Below are 12405 nucleotides of genomic sequence, written 5' to 3'. Positions count from 1 at the left end.
TCACCCCTGCATCCCCTCCTATCCCCAACCTCCCTCCCAGAGCCTGCACCCCCTCCCTCTTCCCACACACACCCCCCACCCCCAAACTCCGTCCCAGAGCCTGCACCCCTCACCCCCTCCTACACCCCCATCCCAGAGCCTGCACCCAAACACTGTCTCAGAGCCTGCACCCCTCATCCCCTCCTGCACTCCCACCCCCTGCCCCAGCCCGGAGTCTGCACCCAAACTCCATCCCAGAGCCTGCACCCCAGACCCCCTCCCCCACCCAAATTCCCTCCCAGAGCCTGCACCCTAATCCCCAGCCCAGGGCCTACATGCCAGACCTCCTCCCCCCACCCAAACTCCCTCCTAAAGCCTTAGGCAGGTGGGGGGCAGAGTTTGAGGGGGCAGGTTCTGGCTACCACCAAAATTTCTACAAACTTGCCACCCCTGAACTTGCTGGGTAACTTTTGGGCAAATCTCTTCTCCACTCTGCCTCAGTTTCCCCCTCTAGAAAAGGGGAAGAGTAACTGACCCACTCCATGGGCTGTTGTGAGGATTTTTTCATGTCTGTAAAGCATTTTGACACAATGTCATCCTGGCATTGCTGCTTCTGGCTGCTGTAGCCAACTCTTCTGCGTCATTCTCCAAACTCTTCCTAAGGAATGCAAGCGTTCAAGTCACTCCTTGTACGTTTTCCCTCAGAGACTGAAGCCAAAGGATATTTCAGGGTGGGCTGTCTAATTACACCACTGCCTGGCAAAGAGGTACAGCGAGATGTGAGGCGAACACACAACTTCGCTGCATGGAGTCTTGTTGAGAGAGCTATAAATTTTGAATTAGGATATAAAAACTGCCTGAGCTGAACAGACCAATATTCCATCTAGCTGGTATCCTGTCTCCAACAGCGGCCCATGCCGGATGCCTCAGAGGAAGGCATAAAACCCCCATAATGCACCTAATTGTGCAATACTAGCCTTTGGGGGGAGATTTTGAGCTGACCCCAGCTGATGAGCAGCTCTTGCCCTGAAGCAGAAGAATCAATAGCCGTTATGATATTCATCTTAGCTAGTGTCACTGTGGATGCTGTTCTTACTCACATAAATGTCCGATCCTGTTGAGAAACTTACTAATGCTATTTGTTCTATAGCTCTTTCAATAGCTTGCTGTGGAGCTGGTATTCTCATACTCAGGGACGCACTCAGGCTAAATCCTAGGTAAACTGCTTCTGTTTGCTGTTGGACCCAGAAAGGGGTTTAATCCCCACTCTCCTTTCTCTTGTTGATTAGCTATTAACCTCCCACATGTTCCCTCTATAGAGCACTCCTTAAAGAGATAGAAACAGGCGATCTGATTCCTTGTTGGCAGGCTGTAACCCCCTCACTCCCCAGACCTGCTTGGGGTCATGGCTTACATTTAGAAAGCATTTCCACTCTCTGGCAGCAGCCTTGTCTTGTTACCCCTTTGTTGACAGGTGTTCCAGCCAAACCCTGCTGTCTGCTGGGCTGCAGGGGAGAGACTCCTCAGCCCTTCAGCCAGCATCAGCAATCTGAAAGCAAAGGCCTCTTGTGACACATCTTGCCCCTGAGCGGGGCTGCCCATGCCAGGGCTGGACTCAGTAGCTGGTGATTTGATGGGTGGACTCATTGCACTGTCATGCAGGAGGCACGGGTGTGGTGGAAACCCCAAGGGACTTCTGCAAAGGGAACAGGTTTGATTCTGCAGTCAGGTGAAGGAAAGCGTCCTGTTCAAGGAGCCCTGTCAGCATCCCTTACAGAGGAGGCTGCTCTCGCTTATCCTCCCCCCCACACCGCCCTTCTGTTCCTGGGCACACACAGGCCTGAAAGGATTCAGTGAGGGCAGTGGATGGAAATTAGAGCTAAAAGTGGCTCGTCAGGGGTCCAGTCAGTGAAGGACTGCCAAGTGGGCAACCTGCTCTCTGCAGGGGTCTCTTGCTCTCCCTCGGGGAGTGCTGGGAGAGGGAACTCAGCCCCTGGATGAAGATGGGGGGTGCCTCAGAGTCCACCACCAGCAGGGAGCACTCAGGCCAATGTCGTGGTAAGGTGACGAACTTCAACAACAGCCTCATCTGCTCCTCAGGAGTCCTGAGTTGGGAGCAGCCTGGAGCATGGGACAGAGTAGAGAAAAGGGGAAGGACAGGAAACCGAAACCCAGGAGCGGTGGAGTTGTGCTTGCCTGCTAGCAAAAACAGCAGAGCAGAACTGAGGGAGGAGAGCATGTCTCAGCATGGGTACCAGGTAGGGAGCTGACTGAGTCCACACTAATTAGACCATTAAATCTGGAAAAGGCACAGACACTCACACAGCATGGCTCAGAGAAATGAGGGTCCGTTGGTAACAATAACTCCCCAATAATAAATGTCTCCAGGAATTGTTCTGTTCAGCCAGTACTGGGTATTGTTGGTTACGTTCCTGGCCAGATCCTCCTCTCACCTCCAGGCAAACCCCACTGATGCTTGCGGAGATGCACAGGTGTAACTGGCTCTGTAACTCAATTCACATGCCTCACATTCCTCCCACATGTTCCCACTGTTTTTTTCTCCTATTAAGGGCTTCATGCCTTCTGTTGTACAGCACTTCCATACACTCTTATGTACCATGGAATAGCTGACCCCTTCCCAGGAACCAGGTAACCTTCTCTCCTCCTTAAATCCCGTGCTTCCCATGAAGAATTCCAATATTGCATGTGACAGGCCTCAGAAAATCATGAGATTTGCTTAAAAATTATGAGAGTTTTAAAGATAATATTTTTAGGTTCCTTTTATTTGCCTTCTAGTTTGAGATTTAGAGGGTGTTACCTTCTCAGACCTTTCCCTGCAACCATGAGAACTAGCAACAAACTTTTTTATTAATGCAGGCTGAGAGTCTCAACTGACCACATGACTCCAGGAGCTAGGGCTTTAATAAGAATGCCAAGTATCACAAGACACAATAAAATGATAAGAGCTGGCAATATTCCAGGGGAGATCTGCCTGGGGGTGGCATCATTATAGATTCTCAGCATGAACTGTTACATTTGTCTGTCAGGGTTTGGTTGTTGCTTGAGTTGCAAACTTTGCATCCAGGTTTTGAACACCCCAAACTGCAGGGGTGTTCAGAGCTCAGGTTAGTTTCAGGCTGCTATAAAACTAGGGGCTTGGTCAGATGACAGATTCAGATCCAGATCTCTGGGTTCAGAGTGCAAACACCCACAAAGTCCAGTGGTGTTTCGATGCAGGCAGGTACTCTGGAGCTATCACTAGCTGGCAAGTCCCCAGGGCAGAGACTGTATCTGTCTGCATGTCTGTACAAGCACTAAATAGGCTACTCCTGGGGGGCATTCTGCACCAAAAAAATAAAAATTCTGCACACAATATTTTAAAATTCCCCAATATTCTGCAAATTGTATTTGTCAAAATAACACTACATAATCACATCAGTTTCAAATATTTTGGTAATTTATTTGAAAATACCTGTCAGCAAGCATGTCTGTAACAGTACAGACACACACAAAAATTCTCCCAGGAGTAGAGAGTTAAAGATACCTCTATGACAACCCAGTTCCTGTTTCTCTGCCCCCTTCCCACTCAGAGCCCAGCCGGGGGGCCAGATACCCACAACACCCCACCTCCCCCCAAGCCCAGCTGCGGTATCCCCCCCAAACCCTCTCCCCTTCCAGAGCCCAGTCATGGGGCCCCCATGGCCCAGATACCTGCACCCCCTTCCCCAAAAGCCCAGACACCCACTCCTCTCCCCCCCAGAGTCCAGCCATGGCCCCTCCCCAGCCCAAACAGCCACTCCCCTCCCCTCCCCAGCCCAGGGATCCAGGGGGAGAAATAACTTGATGCTTGGTCCCAGGCTTAAGTGGAGTTTCCTGCACGGCCACTGTCTCCTTCCCTCAGGGCATGCAGGGAACTGCAACTACTGGGAATCCTCTAGCTCCCTCCCTCCTTCACCCCCCTCCCCCCCCAGTGTCTTCTGTTTGTGAGCTCAGTCCAGCGGCCCCTAGTGGTGGCCAGCAGCACTGCAGCCCATTTCTGTGCGGGAAAGGAAATTCTGTGCACACAACATTAATTTCTACAAAATTCTGCATTGTGCAGTGGCACAGAATTCCCCTAGGAGTAATAGGCTTAGGGCATGTCTACACTGCATTTTAAAACCTGCGGTAGCAAGTCTCAGAGCCCAGATCTACAGACCTGAGCTTGCAGGACTTGCACTGCAGCACTAAAAAAGCTGTGTAGATGTTCAGGCTTGGGCTTTGAACCCAGGGGATGAGAGGTGGGCTTCAGAACCCAAGCTCCAGCCCAAGCTATAACCTCTACACAGCTGTTCTTAGTGCTGTAGTGTGAGCCCAAGTCTATAGATCTGGATTCTTGGACTTATTGCTGTGGCTTTTAAAATGCATTAGAGACATATCTTCAATGGGTGAGATTGTCACCCCTGCTCTGGGCCCTTTATGTTGGGCAAAGGGCCTGTAGTGCCATAAAGGGGCTTTAAAAGCCCTGGATCTGGCTCAGGGAGAACTCATGTAGCCCCCAGAGATTCTGACCTACCCTGCTGTAACATAGACAGCCTCCTAGTTGACTGGATTACATCAGAGTCACTTTGGACTTGGGAGCAGCCTAGAAGTGGGAGGGTGCAAGTGTGGCTTAACATAACCTTAGTCTCTGCTTCCCAGTGGGTGCAGCGTAGACTCTCACCCAGTAACTCCATAACCAAAGCATCGGAACACCACTGGTACTGAATTGCAGCAGCCAAGGAGAGTGACTTTTTTCCTAAGAACAAATATTCTTGTCTTTAGTGTTGCTAATTTCAAAGCATGCATTGCAATCCATGGCTGAAGCCGTCATACCTGGGAATACTCCAGTCTTCCTGAATTCTAATGAATGAGCCTGGTTTCTGAGAAAAGCTACCGTGTTTGCATGACCAGCTAGTCCTTTGTGAATGGCATTTACAATCATTTTTCAATGAAGAGCAATTTCTTTTTGTGTTTCTTTTCGAGCTGACATTTTGCCAGTCAGGTACTGCTTTAATTAGTGTGGCTTTCTCATTGAGGTACGTGCTCCCACTGGCAGCAACCAGCACGTCCTACAAATTGGAAAAATTAATGAATCAAAGAGCCACCACCAACTTGAAAAATCATATTTCTGCCTGAAAAACATGGTACCATTGCATCAAACTCCTAATGTGACTAATACTGAAAGAATTTGTAGATATTTTCTGTTTGTTTCCTCTTGTTCGTTGGACAGCATTTTGGATATAGTCTGTTTCACTGTTTCCCCTGTATAATTGGCTCGGCCGCAATCCTACAACCATTAACACAAGTGAGTAGTCATGTTGTGTAGATACCCAAGAGTGCATAGGCATTTGCGGGATCCAAGCCTTTGAGAGTCAGTTTTTTTCCCTTGCTAAAAGAAACCTTGTGAAAAATCAACAGGGGATTAGAAAAACCCTTACATTTTTGTAAAGCATTTTTATTTAAAATTTGGCTCCCAGGTGTAGAATCTTAAAAAAAATTAGTCGATTTAAAAAACATCAAGTTCAGTGTCCCTTTTTTTAGCCATATTAGCAAATATTGATCCTGCACTTTTTACTTGGGCAAAATTCTCCCTGGGATCCGGAATGCGAGGCTGGTAGAATGGCAAGGGGGTTGGGAGGCACTACAAGGTTTCAAAGTTTTGGGGACCAACTATCTAGGAACATCATGGTTTGGGGTATGTCTGGATGCAAGCCATGACCTAAGGGTGGCATGATGTCTTTATGGGGGGTGGGGAGGGGGAGGAGGGGGAAGGTTGAGGGTTGTAGGAGGGATTGTTTATTTGCCCACATGAATGACATCTCTTTCCAGAGTGAGTCGCTTCCTTCACATTCAGCTTCAGGTGTGATTTAAATCTAAATAAACTGGGCCTATTTAATTTGCTCTCTGAAAATATCAGAAACTCACAACCACCACCTACACCACCTATGATGTGGTGTAATTAGGGATTCCACTTTGAACAAATTGGCCATGTTGCATCATTGTCATGGTTACAAAGCTGGATGCACCTCCAACCCCCCTCTGAGTGCACCCGCATAGGAGACAGGCCTGGTGTTGTTAGCTCTCCTGGGGTGGAATTAGGTGACTCTCCATCACATACAGTGCTGGCTGTAAGACCATGGTCGCTTAGGTAATTTTGTAATAGAGAAGATTACAGGCTCAGCTGGAATCAATTCACCTGTTAGGTGAGGATTGTTGACACTTGTGGGCAATGACTGGGCTAATGAGGTAATTAGTTCAATAATGGAGCTATATGATTGGCAGGAACAGGAAGTAAGGGAGAGTGAGCTGGGTGTGGTAGAGAAAGCTTGGTAGAAGGTTCTTCCTGATGGGTCTGTGCTCTGCTCTGCAGTGTTTGGAATCTGATTAAAGGTGCACCAGGGGAAGGGAAATGTATTCTGTAGGTCATGAAGAAGAGACTATCTAAATGGGCTAGGTAGTACCTTGTGGCACTCCCACTCCTAGACTGGGATTGCAGTGTCCTGTGGGTTAACCATGCTTACCTCGCTGGTGTGACTGGGTTCAGTGTTTGCTGGCCTTCCTTTTGGGAGTCTGTGACCAGTGGAGAATAGAGTTGAGATGCTGGCAGACCAGGTATCAGCTTATGCCGAGATCCACATGTCTCACCTGAGCACTGACAAATATCCAGCTGGAATCGGTCTGGCTCAGCTGTGTGCTAGTGTTGTTAAAATAGGGATTGGAATGATAAGAATGTGTTTAGACTTTATTGAATGCTTGTGAGTTGCTGCAGCATTAATCTCATTACATCTGTATCCATATTGTAAGGTAACACTTGAGCGCTTGTATTGTCAGCCTCTATAAAACTGTGACTGTGTAAATCACAAGCCAGGAAGGAGAAGGGTTCTTGTAACACTGTCTGAAGTAACTTGAGCATGAATATCAACCTCAGGGAACATAATACAGTATTCATAATACAGTTAGGAGCCAGAGCACAAACTCCAAATTGGTTGTGCGTTCTCTACTTAGATGTCACCAACCAATTATCCATATGCTTGGTTAAAAGGTTAATCTGTACATTAGCAACAGAATGCTTAACCCTTCTTTAACTATGCCATGGCGGTTGGCTGTAACTAGAGCCATGAGCCAATGTAAATTGCTTCTGTCAATGTTTTATTGGACTGTGTCAAAGTAAAATCGATGAAGCGTTAACTAAAATAAACCAACTGATTTGCTAGACCAGACTAAGTCATAAACGGACTAGTGTGCTGTGGAGGGCTGGCTCCAGTATGCATATGTGAGCAAGTCTGGCTTCTAGGGTGACTTCCCTTCCATCAGGCTGATGGAGGTGAAGGAATTCATAAAAAGGTAATCAGTGAGTAGCTATAAGGGGATGTGGGTTCATAATGTCTCTAAATTTGCTATTGCCCTTGATGTCATAAGGTATCAATGATCTATCTACAGTTAACATAGAGGCAAACTAGCATACAATTATTGCATTGTAGGTTTGCTGGAACTTTAATTTGTCTGAATTTATTGTCAATTAATTTCTAAACTGTAGCTTATTTGCAATGGCTTTTTTGGGCATGCTTTACAGGTGCATGTGTGAAAGCGATTTTCTTCACCATCTTATAACAAAAAAGCTGAACTGGCTTTGTGCACTTTGCAAGAAAAACAGCTGCTCCCTGGCAGAGAAATTACACAGTGAGGTTTAGCCCCAAAATGAATTCAAATATCTGCAATATAAATCTCAGGGAAAAAATGGATTTATAATGGAAATCTTCTCTCATTTTAAATTACAGTGACACATGTGTGAACATGAAATTCATCCTGCAGTATCCAAGTAGCTCCCTACACTGGCCACATGTCCCCACAAATAAAGAGAATAGCACAGACTACCTGCAAAATGACCTTTCTTCTAACAGCTCCAATGCTTTTGTGCTGTAAGAACAGGATAAGATTGCTACTGACGGTGTAAGGCTACTTCAGCTGTATTTCTCTACAGCCACAAGGATATATCCAGGGGTTTGTTAGGAGAACAACAGTACCTACCAATAATCAGGTGGTCTAAGCCCTAGAGATAAGCTAATTATAATATATTTGCTATTTTTGTGAATTACTGTCTCTAAAATCAATAGATATACATGTGTATAAATGTGTAGGTAATGTATTTATGTGTATATACATCATAGGCAGGGTTGAAAGCACTGCCTTTATTAAGATTGTCCAACAATCCCCATTTTAAGACCTTTGCTCAGTTGCTTAACTTTGCCAAATCTTAACTGTTTGGGCTGAATTTTCCCATGCTAGGTGTCTGCCTCAGGCTGAAATTTTCCAGAAAGTTTCTGTGGAAATGGCTCAGATGTTTCTGAGGATAAGGATGGGGCAAACACATAGTTTTGCCATTTAAAAAAAAAAAATTTGTTAACTTGTTTTTTCTTTGCAAAGCTGTAGAATAGGGATTTGAAATTTGGCACAGCGGTGGCCTTTAAGTGAGGGTCGTGCATTTGGCTATTCCTGTGCAAATTTTGCTAACTTATAAGTCTAGAAAAATTTCAGTTCATACATGCTCAGTGGAGATGTCTTAGAGTAGCTAAGATCGCAAATGATTCAGCCCTCGCTGAACATGTGCCATCCCTTCACAGTTCCTATATGTGATTGGACAACACGTGTGCAATTGAGCACACTCATCTCCGTGCTGCTGCTCTGGGCTGGGGTGCAATCAGGCACTGGAGCGGAGAGCAGGTGGCCTCTCCTTCCTGTGCTCTCATAGACCCACCCTGCTGCACCCAGGCAGTGTGGTGGAAGAAGGCACCTGACTCAAATGCAAAGGGGGCAAGAGCTGGACAGAGGAAGGAATAAATCAGGTCAAGGAGCCTGATGAGACAGGGACGAAGAAAAGAGAAAATGGGACTAGGAGCTAGGGAGTTGGGGTGAGAGACTGATGCTTGTTGGGCAAGGAGACTGGGACTGGGAAACAGTAGGTAGGGAAAATGGGGTGGAGTTGATAGATCTGACAAGGAGCTGGGGTATGTGGGGAAGACTGGGACTGGAGTAAGGAACTGGAGTGGATGGGAAGAATGAGATTAGATGAGAACCCTGGAGAGGGAGCCTGTGGGGTGGGAAAGCACACCTGGAGACCAGAGGAATGGAAGAAACAGATTAGACAAAGAGTTGAAAGGGATGAGAAGTCTGAGGAATGGAGACTGGCATTGGGTAGGCAAAGAGAATGTGAGCAGGACAAGGAGCCAGGAATGGGGAAGAGACAGGACTGGGAAGGGAACAGTTGGCAGAGATGGGCAAGAAGGGAACAGTTGGCAGTCCTGTTTGTGGGCCATAGGCAGAAGAGTCTATACCCATTATAGCTCGCTCTGGACCAGAGCATGGAGTGGAACTCAAGGATCCTTAGTCTCCTCATTCCTCTGCCATGACCAAATATCCATGTATGTCTCATTCCAGCCTACAATTGTTATCAGCACCAGTGGCAGAGGTCTGTGCGGTGGATTTAAAGGTTCCAGCCCTGCTAATGAACCATGTGGGTGTCAATATAATGCCACATGATGGAATTTCAGATTATTTTTTGGTTTGCTTTTTAAAAAAGCCTAGGCAATTGCGTGCGTGTGCACACACCTGTGTTAAAAGAACATTCAGGTTGCAAAGTCTCGCTGCTAGAAGTGAGACCCACCAAACTCCTCTCACATAGGGGCCTCCAAAAATCCATTAGATGGGAAATATTTTCAATCTCTGCTGAGCTGAGCTATATTCAAACTGGCAACCTACTGATGAAAGGCTCCGTAATCTATTAGCAATGCCCTGAGACATCAAGTCCCCCAGTAGGTGCTAACTTAACAGGAAGGCCTGTATGAATGGGGATGAAGAGATAGGCATGATCTATCATACATTCAGTGTCTATGCATTTTATATGTAATATTAAAGGAGAATTAAAATTGCAAAAGTTAGAAAATCCAAATTAAGCTGAATGAGGCAACGTTAACTCTGCCCTCTTGCATAGGTGCAACTACAAAAAAGTGGGGGGATGGGGAAGCGATGAGTGGAGTAATTTCTTTAACCCAAAAGTTGCAGGGACAAGGTGCATACTTCACAGATGTGCTTGTCCGTCACCTCTCACCCCCAATGCCATAAGTGTGAATGTTCCAATGTCTGTGCACATGTGCAGGGCTCTGTGTCCCTCTGTCTTCTCTCTCTCTCTCTCTCCTGCCTCCCATGAGGAGGAAGTCCTGCTGTATCTGGGTTTCCTCCTCCCCTTGCATGCAGCGCTGCCTATAGTCACTTGGGATCCAACTGACATCACAGGAACGAGCCTAGGGTAGACTACAAACATTTATAGACTGGTACAAAAGCAGCGTGGAGTGTCCAGACCAGCTTGAACAAACGCGTTCACTTCCTTGAGTTAACTGGCAATCAATTAACTGGAGGTAAAAGTCTCTAGTGTAGACACAGCCTTAGTTAGCATTAGTAAAAGTTTATGTTTGGAGTAAAATTTTCAAGAAATGCCACTTTGAAGCCTCCATAATTGAAACGGTTTGGGCAATTGCCATCAAACTTCCAAAATCAAAACATTTCTAATGTGCACTGAACATAAATCACAGTCACACTTTCCCTGTGTAACATTGTAAGGGGGAATGATTACGGGGGTTATAATAGAGCCTGGGTTACATCCTAACAGTGGAGCTGTTGCTGAGCAGTTTATAGCCACTAATGGGTTTTTTTTAATGGGCTGTAACTCACAAACTGCTCAGCAATTTTCTCTAAACTTGAAAAAATAAATGTAAAAAATCCTTTGCCTTTAGAAAAGCCTGGGTATATTCAGACCAAATCAATTTTGCCAACCAAAATTTGGGGGCTGCTGGGTGCTAAATATTTGGCTTATAATGGAATCTGGCAGCAACCTTTACTACGGAGAGACTATTGTTTCTCCATAATAATTCAGCTTCCTATAAGGAAACCAACACACACAAACCTCCCTCTGTTGACATTTGCCACTGGAGAGATTTATTTCTGTAATAAGTTCTTTGCAGCAAGACTTAAACTTTCCCCTTTGTTTTTTATTATTAATTATATCTTTTACAGCTAATGAAACATAATATTCAACTGAAATAATTTCAGGCATCTACTGTGATAGCATGATCCATTTTCAAAAATAAATGGTTTGTGGTTTCCTCTGTTGGCCTGCTGGATCGATCTGTTATAATGACAAATCTGCCCCTTTCCCCATATTTTGGCTCAAAAAGAGATGAAACCTTCTCCTACTCTGGCCACAAAAAAGAGGCTGGAGCCAAACTGCTAACTTTTGAATACTCAAGAAGTCCCAAAGAAATCAGTGCTCTTTGTTTAATGTTCTGGTGAAATTGGTGCTCATGAAATACTGCACCAGTATCAGGGTGAGAGAGGGGAGGTAGGTGTGCTATTCACACACTGCTCTGCCTATGCACCACAGGCCTGGCCTAGGCCACCCCATACTGCCCCATCCCTGGCAACCCCAGCACCACTCTTCCAATGTACCCCTACAGCACCTCCTGCTATTGCAGCCCTGGAGCCTCTTCTAAGCAAGGAATGTTGGCTTGTACTGAAATACCATGCAGGAATGAAGCTCATCAAACTCACTTCAGCTTGCTTGCAAACCCCCTTCACCGGAGGTGACAGGTCAGTGCATTAGATGCCCCTGGAGTAACTAGCTAGTAACTGAAGTAGCTCATGTTCAGTATCTGATGTAAATGATGGATGTAAGCCATCTCTTACACTCTGACATTTGTTGCCCATGAGGGCCAGGAAGTTCCTCCTTTAATATTGCTCTGATACTTTGCTACATTGCTGCCTCCTTCCTGCCAGGATGGGGGCCTGTACATCGTATACTGGCCCTGCTGCTTGAGCCAAAAACAGAATCTGTTTGCAGTATAGGGCCTATGTCACACACTTGAGTAATTCTGTAAGTAAGTCAGCCTCACCTCAGTCCCTGGAAAAATCATGGAGCAGGTCCTCAAAGAATCAATCTTGAAGTACTTGCATGAAAGGAAAGTGATCAGGAACAGCCAGCATGGATTCACCAAGGGAAGGTCATGCCTGACTAATCTAATCGCCTTTTATCATGAGATTACTGGTTCTGTGGATGAAGGGAAAGCAGTGGATGTATTGTTTCTTGACTTTAGCAAAGCTTTTGACACGGTCTCCCACAGTATTCTTGTCAGCAAGTTAAGGAAGTATGGGCTGGATGAATGCACTATAGGGTGGGTAGAAAGCTGGCTAGATTGTCGGGCTCAACGGGTAGTGATCAATGGCTCCATGTCTAGTTGGCAGCCGGTGTCAAGTGGAGTGCCCCAGGGGTCGGTCCTGGGGCCGGTTTTGTTCAATATCTTCATAAATGATCTGGAGGATGGTGTGGATTGCACTCTCAGCAAATTTGCGGACGATACT

This window comes from Eretmochelys imbricata, chromosome 10 (genome assembly GCF_965152235.1).
Source record: "Eretmochelys imbricata isolate rEreImb1 chromosome 10, rEreImb1.hap1, whole genome shotgun sequence".
Taxonomy (NCBI): Eukaryota; Metazoa; Chordata; order Testudines; family Cheloniidae; genus Eretmochelys; species Eretmochelys imbricata.
This window is presented reverse-complemented; position numbering follows the sequence as displayed.